The sequence below is a fragment of the Ochlerotatus camptorhynchus genome, unplaced genomic scaffold (assembly GCF_037179485.1).
Source record: "Ochlerotatus camptorhynchus isolate MF236.1 unplaced genomic scaffold, CSIRO-AGI_Acam_v1.1 ptg000406l, whole genome shotgun sequence".
Lineage (NCBI taxonomy): Eukaryota > Metazoa > Arthropoda > Insecta > Diptera > Culicidae > Ochlerotatus > Ochlerotatus camptorhynchus.
The window spans coordinates 1,109,636-1,127,806 of NW_027040892.1; the positions used below are offsets into that span (position 1 = coordinate 1,109,636).

At 37.8% G+C, this 18,171-nt stretch overlaps 1 protein-coding gene across 2 annotated transcripts in view; it reads right to left on the reverse strand.

Annotated features, from left to right (window-relative positions):
• The window catches only part of Nost (Nostrin), a 90,256-nt gene that overhangs the window by 40,392 nt on the left and 31,693 nt on the right, over positions 1 to 18,171 (reverse strand). Inside the window, exon 1 of one of the 2 annotated variants that reach the window (XM_065233632.1) lies at positions 13,075 to 13,606. The exons of the other annotated variant lie outside the window; for it this stretch is intronic. The gene's annotated coding sequence lies outside the window, so the exon portion shown is untranslated. Of the gene's footprint in view, positions 1 to 13,074; positions 13,607 to 18,171 lie in introns of those variants that run through there. 2 annotated transcript variants of the gene reach the window in all.

Below are 18,171 nucleotides of genomic sequence, written 5' to 3' on the forward strand. Positions count from 1 at the left end.
TAAAATCATGCTTTCAAATATTCTTTCAAGAAAGTCAGTTGATCAGGAGTTAGTTCTAAAAATTCCATTTTAAATGCCGAAACGGGTTTAAAACTTTTAAATTAACACTTAAAACGCTAAAACAACCTACGAAACATTCCTTAACAAATGTTGATGAAATGAGTTAGTAAATGTATTCAACTGGCCTTAGAATCCTACTAAATATTGATTTCAATTATTTTAGTCACTCTTGGGTCATTCGGGACTTGTCCGGAGGTGAGATTTGAACTCCTAACTTTAGCGTGAGAGGTATGCATGTTAACCTCTACGCTGAGGTGGCCCCTGTCTACTACATTAGGTTTAGGTATTTTTTCTTTACACTTCGAGTGTTCTAGGAAATTAATATCGGACACTATTGCAATTTCAGTCATAAAATTTGCATCACCATAGTTGGGGAAGCAGTTTTGTTATTGTATGTTTTCTGGAAGCAGATAATAGTCTCCTGAAAAATGCGAAATGGCATCAGAGCTCATATTTCTGGATCGTATCACCTTAAAAAGGCTTTCAGCCTTTGGCTAAGCCTACTACATAAGTAGTAGGTTGCAAAAAAGAAAATCTCTGCTCTGAACGTTGATCTCTCCCTACCTCGATGGTCTCTTCGATATCGGGATATGAGGGGGGGGGGGACTGTAGAAAATTCGGCATGGTTTGAATAATAATTCCAAAATGATCAAAATGAAATGGTGCTGTCAGTAATGTCAATTGTAGGGTGAGTTTTTGATCTAATTTCCGTCCTACTAAGCACAACCCACGCTTTACCTCTCCTTCTTGAATAGGTTTTAACAATAAATTAAATGTTTCTATCAAAGATGACTTCTAAATTTATTACCCTTTCCATAAGTACCGTTGAATACGATAAAGAGCCACACATTGTTGAGATATTGTTAAAAATCTAACACTGTTTCTTGATTCTAAATTCGTCCTACGAGTTTCAAACGCATTGAAACGCCATTGGATTTTCTTCGTCCTACGGATGAAGGTAGAAAAAACGAGTTCGCTAGGAGCGCTTCTTTGAGAACAATGAGTGTAAATATTCACACAATACGCTCTAATAGGCTTAGCGTTATAGCTAATCGCATCGGTACTAACGTATTACTGATTTGTACACAGTGAAATCATCCCGCATAAATAATAACCATAAGAAGCGCGTAACCACCAATTCGGGATATTATTCCAACTTTATGTGGTATGATCGTACCATCTATGATAGTGTTAGTGTATGGTACCCCATTTTTAAGGATTGATTATACTGATGTTTTCTGCTCGATAGAACGGAAATGGACGATTACGACGAAGTAGCGCTCTACAATATGATATTTTTTTTTCGAGATATGTTACTTTTAAAAATCTATCCTAGGTAAAAAAAATGATTGGAATTTTTCAAAAATATGATTTAAAATGAGGGATTTTGAAAACATTTCTTAGATCTCATATTTTTTTAAATGTTCAGGGTTCTAATCATTTTAAGATTTTTTTCATAGAATTTTGAATATTCCAAAGAGATGATGAATTATTTCTACCTAAATTCTGAGAAGAACTCCGAGAAAAAATCAACGGAGCTCTGACAAGGATGCTAAATTAATTCTGATATTATGTCCTGATTAGTTAAGGGCCTCCCTTAGCTCAGTAAGTAAAGGCGCAGCTACAAAGCAAGACTATGCTGGAGGTGGCTGGGTTCGATTCCCGGTCCGGTCTAGGAATTTTTCGGGTTGGAAAATTTCTCGACTTCCCTGGGCATAGAAGTATGATTGTACTTGCCACACAATTATACCAATGCAAAAATGGTACAGGCATCGAAAGCTCTCAATTACTAACTGTGGAAGTGCATCTAGAACACTAAGTTGAGAGCACGCAATAACCTAAAATGCGATAAGCATTAAGCTTGAAAGGCGAAGAAGAAGAAGAAGTAGTAGTTTTGAGAAAAATTCCTAGGTGGATTGTATGGGAATTGTGAGGAGAATAGCAGGTGAATATTAAGGAGAATTTGAAGAGAAATAATATCAGAATTGATCTGCTATCACTTCAATCGTATGTATTTCAGTGAAATCTCATCAACCCTGCAAATGTTTTTAACTGTTAAATAGGAAAATTATGATTTTAACATATTCATTTATTTTATGTAAAAATATTACTTTCAAAAAATGTAGTCGTTAAAACTAACAATTACATTAAAAAAATATTACATTAAAAATATGTAAATTTTGCCGTTGGTACTTTCCGCTACAACTAAACAAACACACTAAAGCTGTTCATAAACCACGTAGAAACTGTAAGGGGGGGAGGAGTAAATTTATCAAGTGTCTACAGTTCAAAACATTGTATAACCTCTTAAGAACGGTCTGCGTAGCTTATGGACAGCCCCTTAACACATTTTCTTAGGAAAAGTTCGTTACTACTTGAAGTACGTGACCTATACATGAGTACATTCTTTATCTTTTCAAAACGAATGATCAGACTCTAATCCTAAAATAAAAGTATGGACCGTTTGAGCTTCCATCAAAACTCTTTGAAATTCGTGAACGGAAAATTTCATTGGATTGCTTCGTTTTCAAGTAAGCCGCAATTTTCTACATCCTACACGTCAAATGAATCTGACTCATATTTGAGTACCGTAGGTCATTCATAGAATGAGTATTTTTTCTCTCAAATATGAGTAAATGTCACTCACCACACCTCACATGTCATGTACCTATAAATCACCAAGATTTTGAAAAATACTAAAAAAAAAAAGAGTATTTACGTTAATATTAGACTTTTGAGTGTAAATGCTGTTGAGATATCGCATTGTCAAAATTAAATAAATTTACTTATTTTTCGTCTTACTTCGACTACATTTGTTTAAAGTAATATTTTTTTCATAAATCCAATAAATACGATTCAAGTGAAATTGAACTGATTATCTTTTAATAAAATATTGTGATTTCGCATCGATGATACAGATGATTGAAGTGATTCAAAGAAATACTGAGGGAGATACAGAAGAGAACTTTAAGGAAGACAATTATAAAGGAATCGTGTTCTGGGGTTAATGAAAATAAAAAAATGTTGGAAAATTTAAAGTAAATTCTTAAAAAAGTTTCAAGATAATTCAAAGGTGTTCTGAGGAGATTTCCAAATGATTTCTGAGGAAAGTTTTGCATAAGCTCAAAAAAAGTTGTTAAGTATTTTATAGGTTTAAGATGATTAAGCTCAAGCTTTTATTCAACTTTTAATGTTAAGGTTTATTGGTTTTCCCCAGTTGTACCGTTACTTACCAAGTGGCCACTGGATTTACTAAAATAAATTCCAGGCTTTTCTCCAGAGTTTTCCCGGGTGCCCATCATATTTTTCATATAAAGTGCAAACTATGGTACAAAAGGAATACACTCGATAAGGTTTTCGCGATTATTTTCGAGCAATCTCAAATTGTAACCTATTTATTTATTTATACGTCGTCAAAGGATTAATAGCAGCTGGTTTCATAAATTCAGAAAAAAATTAATCAAAGAAAAATATGGTGGTATTGAAATTTATGAACTCTTCTTAAATGAGGACAAAATCGAAAATGCTAGAATCGCGTACAAACAGAATACACTCAGTACCAGCATGATTGATTTCAGCGATAGATGTCACTGGAGAAAAAGTAACGGCATTTTATTATAAAGGTAGCAAACTGGAAAAAAAAATCAAATGAAAAAATACTTTTAAAATACAAAAATTAAGCTACAAGTTCGCAATAGATTGTCAAATTATGTTCCATAATTTAGATAATTTCTAGACATTTGAAATGTTTTTAAGAGCCTTTGAATTTTGAAATGTAAATTTATCAAAAGATACTAAACCGAACGTTACTGAGCCCAGTAGGTATTTGAATCAAGTTTACAAATTTAGATAGATTACAGGGTGGCCACTTGATCGATGAATTTTAATTTCAGGTTGTCTAAACGCAGTCTCCCGGATTAATGGAATACTACACGTCTTATCAAGATTTTACAGCCTACACCATGGTCTACAAGAGAAGCAAAACTGTTACTGGGGGGTAGATTATCATTTCGGATGACTTTTGACCCTAATAACTGCTGTCGGTAATTTTTAGATCTTAAGACGTTTGAAGACTAGTAGAAGCAGTTTAAAAGAGAATTGCAATAATCCACTAAAGCTTCATGTTGATTCAAGAGGATAGATTGATAGTCAGTGTCTGTTATTATCATTTACCACCACATGAGTAGCGCTTCAATCCAATGTAGATGAATTGCGTTTGTTTTGAAAATCTTCGCTGTCACGTTCGAGTGAAATGAACAAATGAGTTCATTACACATCAATGAATACGCGTTTGCTGATATTCACCAGTGCTTTATTATCCAACCTAAATTTGTCAAAATCAGAAGCGATCCTCAGAAGCAAAACCATCTTTGGGCAAAATGATTATTTTGAATACTGTCCATCTCTCGATATTATCATCAATTCAACATGAAGCAATAAGTAATTTATCATCGATCTGTGTGTAAAACCCAATACAACACGTTCTACAAAGCTATATTTGTGTAAGATCATTTTGCAATTGATCCTTAAAATTATCCCTACCAAGATGAAGACGAATATTAAAATTGTCAATAACTCAAGCGATAATGAAGATTTTGGGAGGATGGCTCACGCTTACAACTACACCCCAGCGCCGCTCAAAAGAATGTTGTTATGGTAATATTCAAATTCATGCAGGTATTGATCTATCTATCTTCATTTTCAGCTAAATTAGGTACTGCAGCGTGACGTCACAAATAAACCAAGTATTATCGGATGAACTTTTTGACAGTTCAGTGGTACTGTTTACAAACACTTAGAAGTTTTTTCAAAAAAAAAAAAATATTTTCAAATTTACAAAATGGAGTTAAGGCCATTTCAATTGTTGGTCTTGAACTGTTCGATACAAGTACAACACTAACTAACGATTAATTTCTTTAAACTATTACATATTGAGAAGGATATTATTGATGTCTATAAGCCCCCCTGGTTTTAGCTCACCATCGCCCTACCGTTGATACGGCACTGCGAGGACCAACGGCTTTACTCCTAACGATGGCGTGATCAGAAATTTTATGCCTCAGAAAATCCCGGCAGCGCCGACTGGGATTGAACCCAGGCCCTTTGGGGTGTTATGATGATTTAGATGCAAATAGCTCAAATGTGAATGATTGACCATCACAAACATTTTTTTCAAAATGATGTATCTACTTTTGTAAACAAAGATCCAAACGGTTATTTCTAGAATTTCTTAGCTCTCCCTCGCAAAGAAACACCCCTCGGTGAAAAAAAATCCCCTTTCTAATGGTGATGTTAGTTTGCGTGGGAAAGCTAAGAGTTTCGACAAATTGACGTTTGAAACATTGTTTACAAAAGCAAATACGTCGTTTTGAAAAATCATCCTTGATTTATACAAAGTTCATGCAAATCGGAGAAGGCCGAGTCGGAAATACAGTTGTTTTTTTTTTGCTATTTGGCTTGGAAATGCTCAGTAGCGCTGCTAACGGTCTAATGTATTTCATAACCTCTAAAGTGGCACGAGAAAGAAGAAAATTCACTGTTTTCACTTTTTACACGAAATGAGTGTGTGTGTGACGCCATTTCGCGGTAGATACAAATTGGTGAGAAAATGTCGACCAATTTTGAATAAAGAACACTTTTCGGACTCGATGGTGGTGATGGCGATCATAATAACAATATTTAATGAATCGTGACACACGGCAATGACGAAGACGTGGCCGATTAACGAGCTTGTTAGACTCGATATAATCACGGCAATATAGAAGGAAACATGTAACACAACATTCAACGGACGAATGGCTCGGTTGTCTGTGAGGCATGAGATCATTAAATTACCCACCTGTTTAGGGGAGAGTATTTATAGCCGTTTTGCTATTAAACAACAATAATTCGGATGTGAATTGGGCCAAACTGGTGTGGCATCACCGACAACGCCAAAAAGTAACAAGTGCTATTATATTTATTAAGTAAACGCGACGAGGTCGCAGCCACTACGACTGGGTGCAAGCTGAGGGTTAAGATTTGTGGCATTGTTTTCAACGCTATTTGGAACGGGTGTCAAGTGGTATTTTTGTCTTTGGACTCGGCGTTGATCGTTGGCGAAGATAGTTCCAGCTGCTTAAACTTGATTTCTAAATAATTTTGTGGAATTTATAGCTCCAAATAATTGTAAGGCACCTACGTACGTTTCACTTGATGTTAGTTATTGCGACACCATCGCAGTTCAAAACCTTCCGTTTGAAAGTGTGTTTAGTTCGATATTCGAATAAATATGGGTTGACCATACTCTTAGGGTGCGCCAACTTACAACCTCCTGCTCCCCACAGCTATTGTAAAATTTCGACCCACAGGTTTGTTCCATTTCCTATACATTATTCCATACATTAACACTGTACAAGAAATAGAACAAAAGCGGATGGACAAAATAATGATATTTTACATGAACTGATTGAAATAGGGTTAAAATCTTAGCGGGGAGCTCTTCCGACGACTGCCCAGACGACTGTTATTCTAGCAGTACATAATTGAAGAAATCTACGCATGAAAATAACTCGAATATTGAGAAAAACGCTGAGGAAGTATTTTCTGAAACTAACCTAACCCTCACCGGAACATTAACGAAAGAAACCCAGGCATACATAATGTTATTACCGACCGACTTGGCACGATCGGATCGAGAAATCCGGCATCCAAAAAAACAGAGAAAATACATTTCCCGTCCCGCCGAAACGTACCCGTATGAACTCGATCGGCAGTGTGTGAGCGCGTGTGCTTTTCTACGGGGTGAAAAATGTGTCGAATATGTGTGGCAATGCCGTTAGATAGAGAGAGGAGGCTAATTACTTTCTTCGGTCGATGAGGAAAACTGCTGATGAACCCGGTGCCACTGATGAAACGGGGAACCTCTACCACTCTGGCTGCTAGCTGTTGTTGTTGTTGTTGTTCATGATGATGTTGGTGGGTGAAGAGGATTAAGTAGGAGGAAAATGATACCTCCGCCGGATAATGGGTTCGATTCAGGAAAAAGACCATACAATTGGAAACGATTACCTCAGCGCGTTCTAAAGAGGAGAGGCTCGCGCGTGTTTTTCTCAAGTTAGCGATCGATGGTGATGATGGGAGGCTTCCGATGCGATCATGCTGTGGCGCAATATTTCTTTTTTATGCTTGATTGGACACTGTGCTTTTGCTGGTTGTGAGTGGGAACCGTGGGAAGTGACCAGACACGTCCGATGACGACTTTTCCGGTGTTAGACAAATGACTGGACGATTAAGAAGTCATCATCTGTCATAGTCACCCACCGGGGACGTAACGTTTCATTGGTGGGTTTGATTTCGGGGCAAAAATGGCAGAGTAGATTTGGAAACAGTTTATAACAGGATTGTTCTACCGCGGCAGGAAATGGTTTGCTACGGGAAGGGTAATCATACAGTAGGTTGTAAAGTTTATTAGAACAAACTGAACTCTTCCGGCATCGTAGTGCAGCATTTTGGATAACGTAAATAAATCACAACTCATCAAGGAAACGTACTGTGTGTGCTCTAATTATGATAGGTTCGGTGATTGCAGTGCAATCTTTACGGGTTAAATTGCTATTTACTGTTGACCTCTGGTCTCGGAACCGTAAGCTCGTACCGTAGGCGTAAATTGAGTGTATAAGGTGGTGGGTTCGATTCACTGGATCCCTCCAAGTTGTAAATTTAGTCGACTTTCGACGACAAGCCAATTGACAAACAGATCGATTCAAAAGGAATATTAGCCGGATTAAAAGTGAAGTGCATTAAATTTACTCCGCAAGCTGATACAGTCACCCCAGTATTATGGGCCAGCTAGTCATTATTATGGGTCAGTCAGTTCTGAGTGTTATGCAAATGGAAGTGGCCCATAATACTGGGGTGACTGTATTTGTCCTTTTGATATGTTTATGAGATCCATTAGAAATAAGGTGTCCTCAGCAAATCGCCTTAATATAACAGTTCAATATCAGAGAGCAGTGACATTTTTTCATGGGAAAGTTCCATGTGATGGGATTGGTGGCAACAAGGATGGCTAGATATGCTAGTATAAGGAAGACCGAAGAAATGAATAGCGCCAAACAGGCATGGAAAATCATTTGCATTCCACTACAACTACTGTTTTTCAGTGAATGTATTTTACATTCACTGAAAAACAGTAACAAGTTCTGCCCGCTCTAGTTTGTGATGCTTAAGAGATACAGATTTGCGTTATGAGCAAATTATGTAGCTAATAACAAAACCTACCAAAGCTCTATACATCATTTTGCGGAATGCTGTCGATGAAAAAAGTTAAAGGAAAATGAATGTAAATGAATGTATGAAATGAATGCAAATGATTTTCCATGCCTGGCGCCAAACAATTTTTCGAGCGAGCGACATCTCAAGAAGTAAAACATCAGCTACAGAGATTCTTTATACAGGTATTCCACTATGACGCCCACATTCATCAGGAATCAGCTACAGATTATGATTATATAGGTGGTCTTTTTTATATGTTCATGAGAGGCATCAGAAATATTTACAACAGCGTTACCCAATGTGCGCCGGACGTGGTCTCTGGTTCTCAGGAATTATAACATTCTAGCCCAATTATTTTTCATCATTATGAATTTCAACCCAGAATGAGTGAGAAATAAACTAAATGCAGATTGAAACATGTTCAGTAGACTGATGCAAAATTTGAAATTTTCGCTCCACTGTGCTCAAACGGTTTTAAATTGGATCCCTATTAGTCTCCCAAAATTTGAAATTATTTAGTAAGATACTGACTTGGCACAAACCATTTGAAGTTTATATATAAATTACCATGGGGAAACCAAAATTTTGGTTCATATCTATTTCAAAATTCACCAGTTCACTCTGCTAAATAAAATGATAGCTGCGCTTGATGAAAATTTTCTCAGCTACAACTTTTTTCAAGACCACTTTTCGATTAAATGAAAGGAACATAAGTTATTAATGATTCCAATGAATAGGTCACAAAAATAATGGCTACTATGTCACACTGCAGAATACAGTGTTGCCCACAATACAGCTGCTTAATCATGCCATAAGATCATCAATCTTTTAATCAATTAATAAACATTTAGTTTGACGCTGGGCTGAAAAACGATCTTCTGCAAAAGTTTAGCTGAGAAAATTTCCCATAAAATTAGCGATAAAACCTGTTAACAGTGCAATATGGAAAAAGGCTAGAAGACAGTGATCAAAACGTTTGGGTTTCCCACAGTAATTTCCATATAAACTTCAAATGGTTTGTGCCAAGTCAGTTTCTTACCAAATGAGTTTAAATTTTGGATTTAGACCCGATTTGGAACCATTTGAGTTCTGTGGAGCGAACATTTCAAATTTTGCATCAGTATAATGTTCAGCCATTTAAAAAAGGTTGGGCAGGCCTGATTTACAGGGTATCATAAGATTACCCGTAAACCTGGATGGACAACTTTTTGAAACATCGTTAAGTAGATAGATTTCTGAAATCTGGTCTGGAAATCTGGAGAAATTCGGATAGGTATTATTGCCGCAAGTCGTGCTTACTAAGGACTGACAAGACCATGAGGTTTGGTAAACTGCGTCCCCGTACTAAGTTGGGGACATTGGATGAGCACAATGGTCGACGAGGACCTGCAAGCATTGGGAGTTTTTGAACGATGCTAGCTTAGGACCGTGTTTAAACGTGCCACCGAGTTCATGAAAACGGTGTATGGAAGAGAAAAATGAACCACGAGCTGGCGCAACTCTATGGTGAACCCAGTATCCAGAATGTCACTTAAGTTAGAAGGGTACAATGGGCGGGACACGTTGTAAGGACAACAATCCCGCAAAAATGGCGTTTGCCTCGAATCCGGTCGGTATAAGTCTCAGAGGAGCACAGTGAGCTAGGTGGTTAGACCAAGTGGAGCAAGATGTAAGAAGTGTGTGGTACGCTCAAGAAACTGGAGACAAGCATCCACGAACCGAGTTAGTTGGCGTAACATTGCACAGTGGACCAGGAATTAAATCTAGCAGGAAAAAAATAATAACGCTTTGGTATTACATCCAATTGAATTGACGTCTTGAGTGAAGTTTCTTGGATTAATTAGGACTACAATTTAATGGATAAATATAGTTCGCAATTTGCCTGATATTCATGTGTTATATTTTGAAAATCAATGAACAAAGAATACTTTTACCATTTTTCCTCGATTGGTACTGATCAGTCCAATCTATTCCTGATCAATACTATAATTTTAGAGTACTTAAAAAAAAAATCTAAAAAATGCGCAAGTAAACGCAAAGTGCCAACAATTATTCAAAATATAAAGGGTGTCCACAATTAAATTGCAACAATTTAAAAAAGCTGTAACATTTTGCCCTTTAGGTTAATTTTATTGAAATTTTGGGGACATGAGCTCAGCGTGTAATGTTTACGCTGCGTGAGTTTCATTGTGAAATCTTTAGTAGTTTTAAAAATGGAGTCGAAGGAACAGCTCGTGTGCTGAAAAATTTTGCACACTCACCTCAACAACCCATATCTTTCGTACCGAGTCATCGGAAAGATGTTGGGAATCCAACAATGTACTGTTTCTCATGTTTTAAAAACGTTTCGGAGAACGTTTAACTGTCGATCGGAAGCAAGTGAGTGCAAGAAAAAGTGTTCCATACTGCGTTGAAGATCACAAGCGAGTGGTTGCTGCCTACAAACGCAAACCCAACAAATCCGTTAGAGATGTCGCGAAAAAATTGCACCTGACAAAAAGTTTCGTGCAGAAAGCCAAGAAACGTCCATTCAAGGTTCAGAAAACACCAAACCGCACTGAACGATAGAATAGGACAGCTAGAACGCGGGCACGTAAGCTGTACACACAAATGTTGACAAAACCACACTTCACACAAATTCCGGGAAACCAGTATGTGACTGCGAAAGACTAGTTCGATGTTTTATAGTCCCTCCGGAAACAGCAAGTGTCGAAGTTCCCCAAGAAATTCATGATTTGGCAGGCGATTTGTTCGTGCGGAAAACGGAGCAAGCCTTTCGTAAGAACTACAACCGTAAATGGCCAAGTCTACATGAATGAGTGCCTGAAGAAACGACTCCTAAAAAAATTTGGCCAGATCTAGCCTCCTGTCACTACTCCAAGGACGTTCTGGAGTGGTACAAGACGAATGGGGTTAATTTCAAACACACCGGAGTTGCGACAGATAGAAAGATAAGGCTGGGCTATAATGAAGCACGAGCTCCGTAAGCATCCTAAAGTTGTCACTACGGAGCAGGAAATGTTGAAATCATGGTTGAAAGCAGAAAACAATGTCGTTTCAACCGTTGTACAAAACATTATGGGTGGAATTAAGTAGAAATATCGATCATTTGGATTTGGTGAAGGAATAAATTGAAATAAAGGTACTTAAACCAAGCTTATAAATAGTATTACATTCCCTGAAAATTTCATGACAATCGGTTGAGAGACTTATTGTTGCCGAGTACTTCTAAATGATGCAATTTAACTGTGGACACCCTTTACATCGAATACACTTTAATTCCTAAAAAAAATATCTCAGAAGTATATTGAGATACATTTGAGTTATTCGGATTTGATTCAAACAATATGTCTTATTTAAACAAATGCAGCTTGACCTTTGCCTCCTAAATAATTTGATAATGCTCCCATTTCATCAGCTCTTGAGCGATTTTGACAAAACAGCTTCCAATTACTTCTTATTTAAATTGCCATTGTAAAAAAAATAAATTAATGGAGTCAAAACCACTTTTTTGAAAATAATAACAATAACAAAATAAGACCGAAAGTATTCACAATTTTGATTTTAAAAATCAGCACCCTAAAATTAACATAATAAGCCATTTCCAGCTATATTCAGAAACAAGTTTGGTTTTGTCCGTCTTTTGATTGCTGCCACTGAGCGTTGCATTGTTTGAATGGTTACAACAACAACACGATTATAAGAAATGCTATGTAATATGAGAGGCTCGGTGGCCTAACAGCGACCGTTTTTTCTCAGGCCACTTCATATTCAAGAGTCTTCTTTTTTTTCCTTGATTTGTTTTCCGTCAATCTTGTTTTCCGTGCTGAGCACCAATGCTACCGACGCCAGGGAGGCAGCTCCCACACCTGGACCCTACCTATCAACCCATCAAACTCATGAACCGGGGACCAACGGCTTTACTTCGTGATCAGAGATGTTATGTCTCAGAACGGGATGGCGGCGCCGACTGGGATTGAACCCAGGCCTGCTGGGGTGAGAGGAAATCACGCTTACCACTACACCACCGGCGCCGCTTATTCAAGAGTCGTCAGTTGCTTTAGTTCACAACGAACACACCACTTCAATTCAGTGAACCGTTTATCGAAACGAACCCTGCTGGACACCCTTTTATGCCACATCTCAGTGACTTCTCGGCTTCCATCAACAACTCCCATAATCAAAGCGACACACACACACGTTACCCATTCCTTAATTGACCTGAATTGACCTGGCTAGTCCCAAGTATCATCTATTGGTTCTTTGTGTGATTACAAGTAATTCGGCAATAACGGAGTAGTAACAGCTCATGTGGACGACTTTTAGTAAAATTGATGGCTTATAATGATTTTTATTACGACTATAAGTGAGCAAAATTTTAAAAAGATGAGATCCTTAAATTTCAAGAATATTAAGTTATTCTATGAAAGGACTTTGTTAGATCATTTTCGCTCTTGCTCAAAAACTAGCTTCATAGAGTTTCCCCAGCATGAGAGATTGGTTGTGCCCAACCTGAATACGCAGGTGATCCTCACTCGGTTCTACGACATTTTGAAACACACATAAATCCAACCCTGTCACCGCGCACCATCACCGCTACAAACGGAAAGCACGTCACACATTCATTTATTCCGCGGTCAGAGATTATTTTTGGACACAAATCACATTTTTTCACGACGCCGTCGTCGTTTTTCGTTCGTTCTCACTACTGACAGGCTGACAACGGGCCGTTTCAGAATTTTCTCGCTCAAATTTCACCTTGCACTTTGGTATAGTAGACAATTAGGCACACACGCGCTTTGCATTGCGTTGATGACAAATGCATGATGGATACTCCAACTCGCACAACCACGCCGTTCTCTAGCTGCCTGTCAGAATCGATTTCGAAGCGGGCGATGATCGCAATTAGAGCCGCATCAGAACCGATCGTCCGACCTCCTGCTGTTCCTGCTGGGCGAGGTGGGTTCGAATCAGATTGAAGCACAGCACAAAGTACGTGAACACCTCGAACGCCAGACAGAGTAGGATGTGGATAATTTCCAGTCGGTAGTCGCCCATTTGCTCGCTGGGATCTTCAGAACTTCCTCTTCTGAAGTTTCGCTGTGGTGGCTCTTTCGTAATGTCGCGGTTGGACACTTGACCGAGTTTGAGTTCTCGTACGATGGAAAGGAAGCAGTGCGTGCACGATCGCGAGTCACCAATCTTCTTGGGATGCCCGGTTCGAACTGAAGGAAAATCTCGAAAGATCAAGTGGCGACGGCGAAGATCTCTAACTGTGCGGGATCTCGCGTGATCTTCTACAATACAAGAGCAGTGAGAAGAACGCGTTTCCTATGGTGGTTAAATTAACCTAGACACCGGCTGAGAGCGAGAGGAAGAATCAACTTGACGACGGAGAGACCGATCTAGGTAGAAGAAGGGTGAAAAGATGCTGCATAATGCATCCGAAAACAAAACAGAAAATGAGTGGAAAGGAAGGGTGAGATCAAATTTGGGACCGGAGATTAAAATGATCTTCTCGACGACTCCCCGAGCCGAGAGCGATGCCGTGCTGCTCGCAGTTCGGTTCTATTATGCTGGCGGACGACGCGTCGTGGCGCATGAGATGGCTTGTTCGTGAACTGGTTTCAAATTGGACAAGTTTGAAGGGTCATACAAAGTGTGTTTCATCAAATTAGAGAATGCATGACTGGATAGAAATACAAAAGTAGGAGCAGTAAAGTGGCATCATTTTGTGGTCGTGGAATGCGTTCGGTGCCACTTGAATGAGAATAGTGGATGCGGTTCAAAACAATGGGTGATTTTGAAATTCATGTCTAACTGATAACTACCTTCAATGGGTATTGATGGTATGACACGTTAGGTGAAGCAAGAAACAAAATTAACTATTTGTCTACAACTATCAAACATGTGTCTTCTGTGTATTTTGTTAAATTTAAAATCAACTATACGGATGATTATTTGCAGACGACTTTAAATGTTTTTGAGACTTGATTATCAATATACTGAGATGTATGGGATGTGCAGTTGAGATTAGAAAAATGATAACTGACTAAAAATACTGTATAAATGTAAGGGGACTGGAATTTATAAAGCAACAGTGTACATCTAGTCCTAAGGTCTTAGTATCTATTTATTTATTTTATTTATTTGTCGTCAATTAAGAATAAGGACTGTTCAAGTTATAGAACGAATATATCAAATTGTCTGTAACTTTTTCATTTTTCATTGAATCCCTATCGGTTATTCAGGATATGAATAGATTGTGATCTAAACAAAAAATATGCATTGCTTAAATGAATGATAATCAATCGCAAAACTTTAGAATGAACCATAAAAACAAGTACTAAAAAATAAAATAAAATTCAAGATTTCCATCTTTTTGTTTTCTTGTCCTGTTTATTCACTTGCGTAGAAGCTTTTATGTAAAAATATTATTCTTTACATTTGTCAGGTAATTTAATTATAACAAAATGTGATTAATATTGTGTTGACATAGTTAATAGTCTAAGCAAAATTTAAGATATGTGTTTCAAATGTGTATATTCAATTAAATATAAATTGAATATACACATTTGAAACACACATCTTAAATTTTGCTTAGACTATTAACTATGTCAACACAATATTAATCACATTTTGTTATAATTAAATTACCTGACTGAACTGTCACTGAATAGCTTAAGCTTACGGTATTAGGAGGTATCAGAATTTTTGAGATATTAAAGTCAATTTTCCAAATTTGTAAACGAGTGACAAAAAATGATACCGAAAATAATGCAAAATCGAACAAGCACTATGTGCTACGGAATTCATATTTATTTAAATTGGTGTGTATCATCTTTCAGAAGAGCTAATATAAAAAAAATATCTCGCTTGACACAATCTTAACATCCAGAGTCAGGGCCCAACAAAGTAACTTTCAATCGAAAATCGTCAAGCGACGACGAAGCTGTCAACCATCACTTTCAATTGAAACTCATTCTGTCTTCTCTTCGAGGGGATCTCTCCTTCAACATCAACAGAACCACTTTTGATCAGTTTTCATGCTGTTTGTTTTGGCTCGACTGGAGTTCATTTCGTCTTTCATTGTCAAATGAACATGCTTTCGCATTGAAGCGAAGCTGTTCGATCCAAATGCGCTCAGTTTTTCTGACTTTAGTTGATTGTTCACTCGATTCATTTTAGCGCATCTGTGCACGTAGATGTTAAATTTATCATTGTCGGAATGTTTGTTTACCCATCAATATGGGTATTTTTTGAATCGTGGTGACGTCTAGAGGCCGGAAATCGATGACCGACGCCATTGAAATCCAAGATGGTGACATTCGATTTCAGAAAAAAATGGGAAGCACTGACGCCGACTCATCAATATGGGTATTTTTGGAATCGGGTGACGTTTAAAGATCGAAATCATTTTGCAATACAAGATAGCGACTTCCAGTTAAAAACTACAAGGGACAGCCCAATGGGGTTGTACGAACAGTTGACGTAGGACTATGTTGACGTTCACATATGTTAACTATTTTGAACGAACGTTATTAAAAATTTCCGATATTATTATGACATCCGTGAATTTTTTTCGAAGTGTAATAATTGGTCAGTGTCCATTTTCCGTTTAATACTAATAAGATTATTTTTTTCAGTTCATGTGTAATTATTCTTGTGTTAGAAAATATTCCAAACTAACTCTTTCTTTGAAAATTTTGGTGGCCCTGAAAAGAGCCGTTTTGATGTTGCATGGCCCTCAAAAGAAGTAAGGACTATCCAACGCTTATGTAATCACAAAAGCACAAGAATGAGGATCGGCTCGACGACGCCAATCTTTTATAGTGGCTGCTGACACGTGATTGGTTAGTTGCATTCAGTGCTGAGATTTGTCATTGTCATTGACAGGCTTTCGCGCGATATTGACAAAATTGTTCGTCACATAGTCACTGACAGACTTGATCCTCAAAAAAACCTTCGTCAAAATCTCATTCATTTTTTCGTCAATGACAAAGATTCACCTGGTAACAAAAAGTGTTATTTAGTACATTCTGTGTCACATTATTGTTATCCAAGAAGCTCAGGGCGTAGATACTTGTTCACTAAAATGGACCCATGTAATTGTTTTGCTCAAGTCATTTAATGTCGTTACAAATTTAGCTAATAAACAAATCTGCACATGTTCGTCACTGACATCATTGTCATTGACAATTGACATGGTTTGTCTTGACTATGACTGTTAGCTCAAATGAGTGACCAAAGCAGAATTGTCAATATCACCGTGTACTGTCGAGATTTTGCAGCACTGGTTGCATTATCCAGTCAGGTTGCAACGCGTGGTGGTAACTTCTAGAATGCGAGTTGTGCTTCGCTAGGATGTTGACAAAATGAACCATTAAGTCAAGGCTATTTTTCACATAGATGGCGCTGTTCCATTGCTAGTAAGTAATAAAATTCTGAGATCTCCACGGATAATGTGAGCTAGTTTGAGCTTGGGTTAGCTTCGACATGACGATAGCGTGCTTGATGACGGTGGCCCACAATGCTTTCTCACGATGAGCAACTGTACCCAAACAGTAACTTCATCACTGCTACTGTGTCTAGAGCGCTCTTGCAGGCAGCCTCGACAGCAAGCTGCTTGTGGAGCCTTTCGAACAGGTCTGAAGTTCGAAAGGAAATGCGGCAACGGCTTGATTTGTTTGGGACCAACTATGTGATGTCTTTGTTAGGAAATACACCTTATGGTGTAAGCAAATGTATGGGGAATTTTGATGCTACAAATTTTAGTTAAATTTCTTAGTTGTTTAACTATGTGCACTATTTGTACTATATGCCACAAAATTTGCTGGAGTAAGCCCCCGTCGAATGGTATATTGCATGACATATTCCACACTAATGCTTTGGAGATATATGTGTTCAAAACCTGACCCTTTCGTTACATGCTCATTTTTCGTACCCTCCATATAGAAAACAAAGACGTAGTCCTACGTCAAAAACAGTGGGAAATACTGTCAAATGCCCATTAATACAGGTATTTTGACGTAGGACTACGCCTGTGATTTCTATATGGGGTACACTTTGTGAAAACCAAAAATGGAACATGTAACAAAATTATGAAAGATTTTGAACGTTAATAACTCAGCTGCCCCTGGACCAGTTTCAATAATTTTATCACCATTCAATCAGAAATATTTCTACGCATCTGTTAAAATTAAGACTTTATCATTTTTCAAAATGTCAGTATTGAAAATTGAACGAATGTGCAACTGTGGCTATGATAATTAAAATTATCACCGATTGCCTGCGAAAAGCGATTTCCCTTACACAGATTTCAAAGTTGAATTCCATCCGGTCTCACCAAATGGTGTTTATTCAATCACTGCTTGGTGAGTGGTGGTGTTCTCCAGTACATTCCTACACAAAATGCAAGCTCCTGCTGCCGTTAATAAATAAAATTTATTATATAAGATCACGTAGTCCTACGTCACCATTGCGTACAACCCCATAGGGCTGTCCCTTGTAGTTTTTTAATAGGGATGACGTCTAGAAGCTGAAAATCGATACCGGACGCTATTTTGAAATCCTAGATGGCGGCTTCCGATTTCAGAAAAAGTAGGAAATACGGTCTCATCATACTCATCATTATGGGTATTTTTGGAATCTGGATGAATTCTAGAGAATACAAATTGATATTCGACGCCAATTTCAGAAAAAGCGGGAAATACTGTAAAACACCCATCAATATAGGTATTTTTGGAATCGGGGTGACTAGAGATTGGAAATAGATACACGACGCCATTTTGAAATCCAAGATGGTGGCTTCCAGTTTAAGAAAAAGTGGGAAATACTGTCAAATACCTATCAATA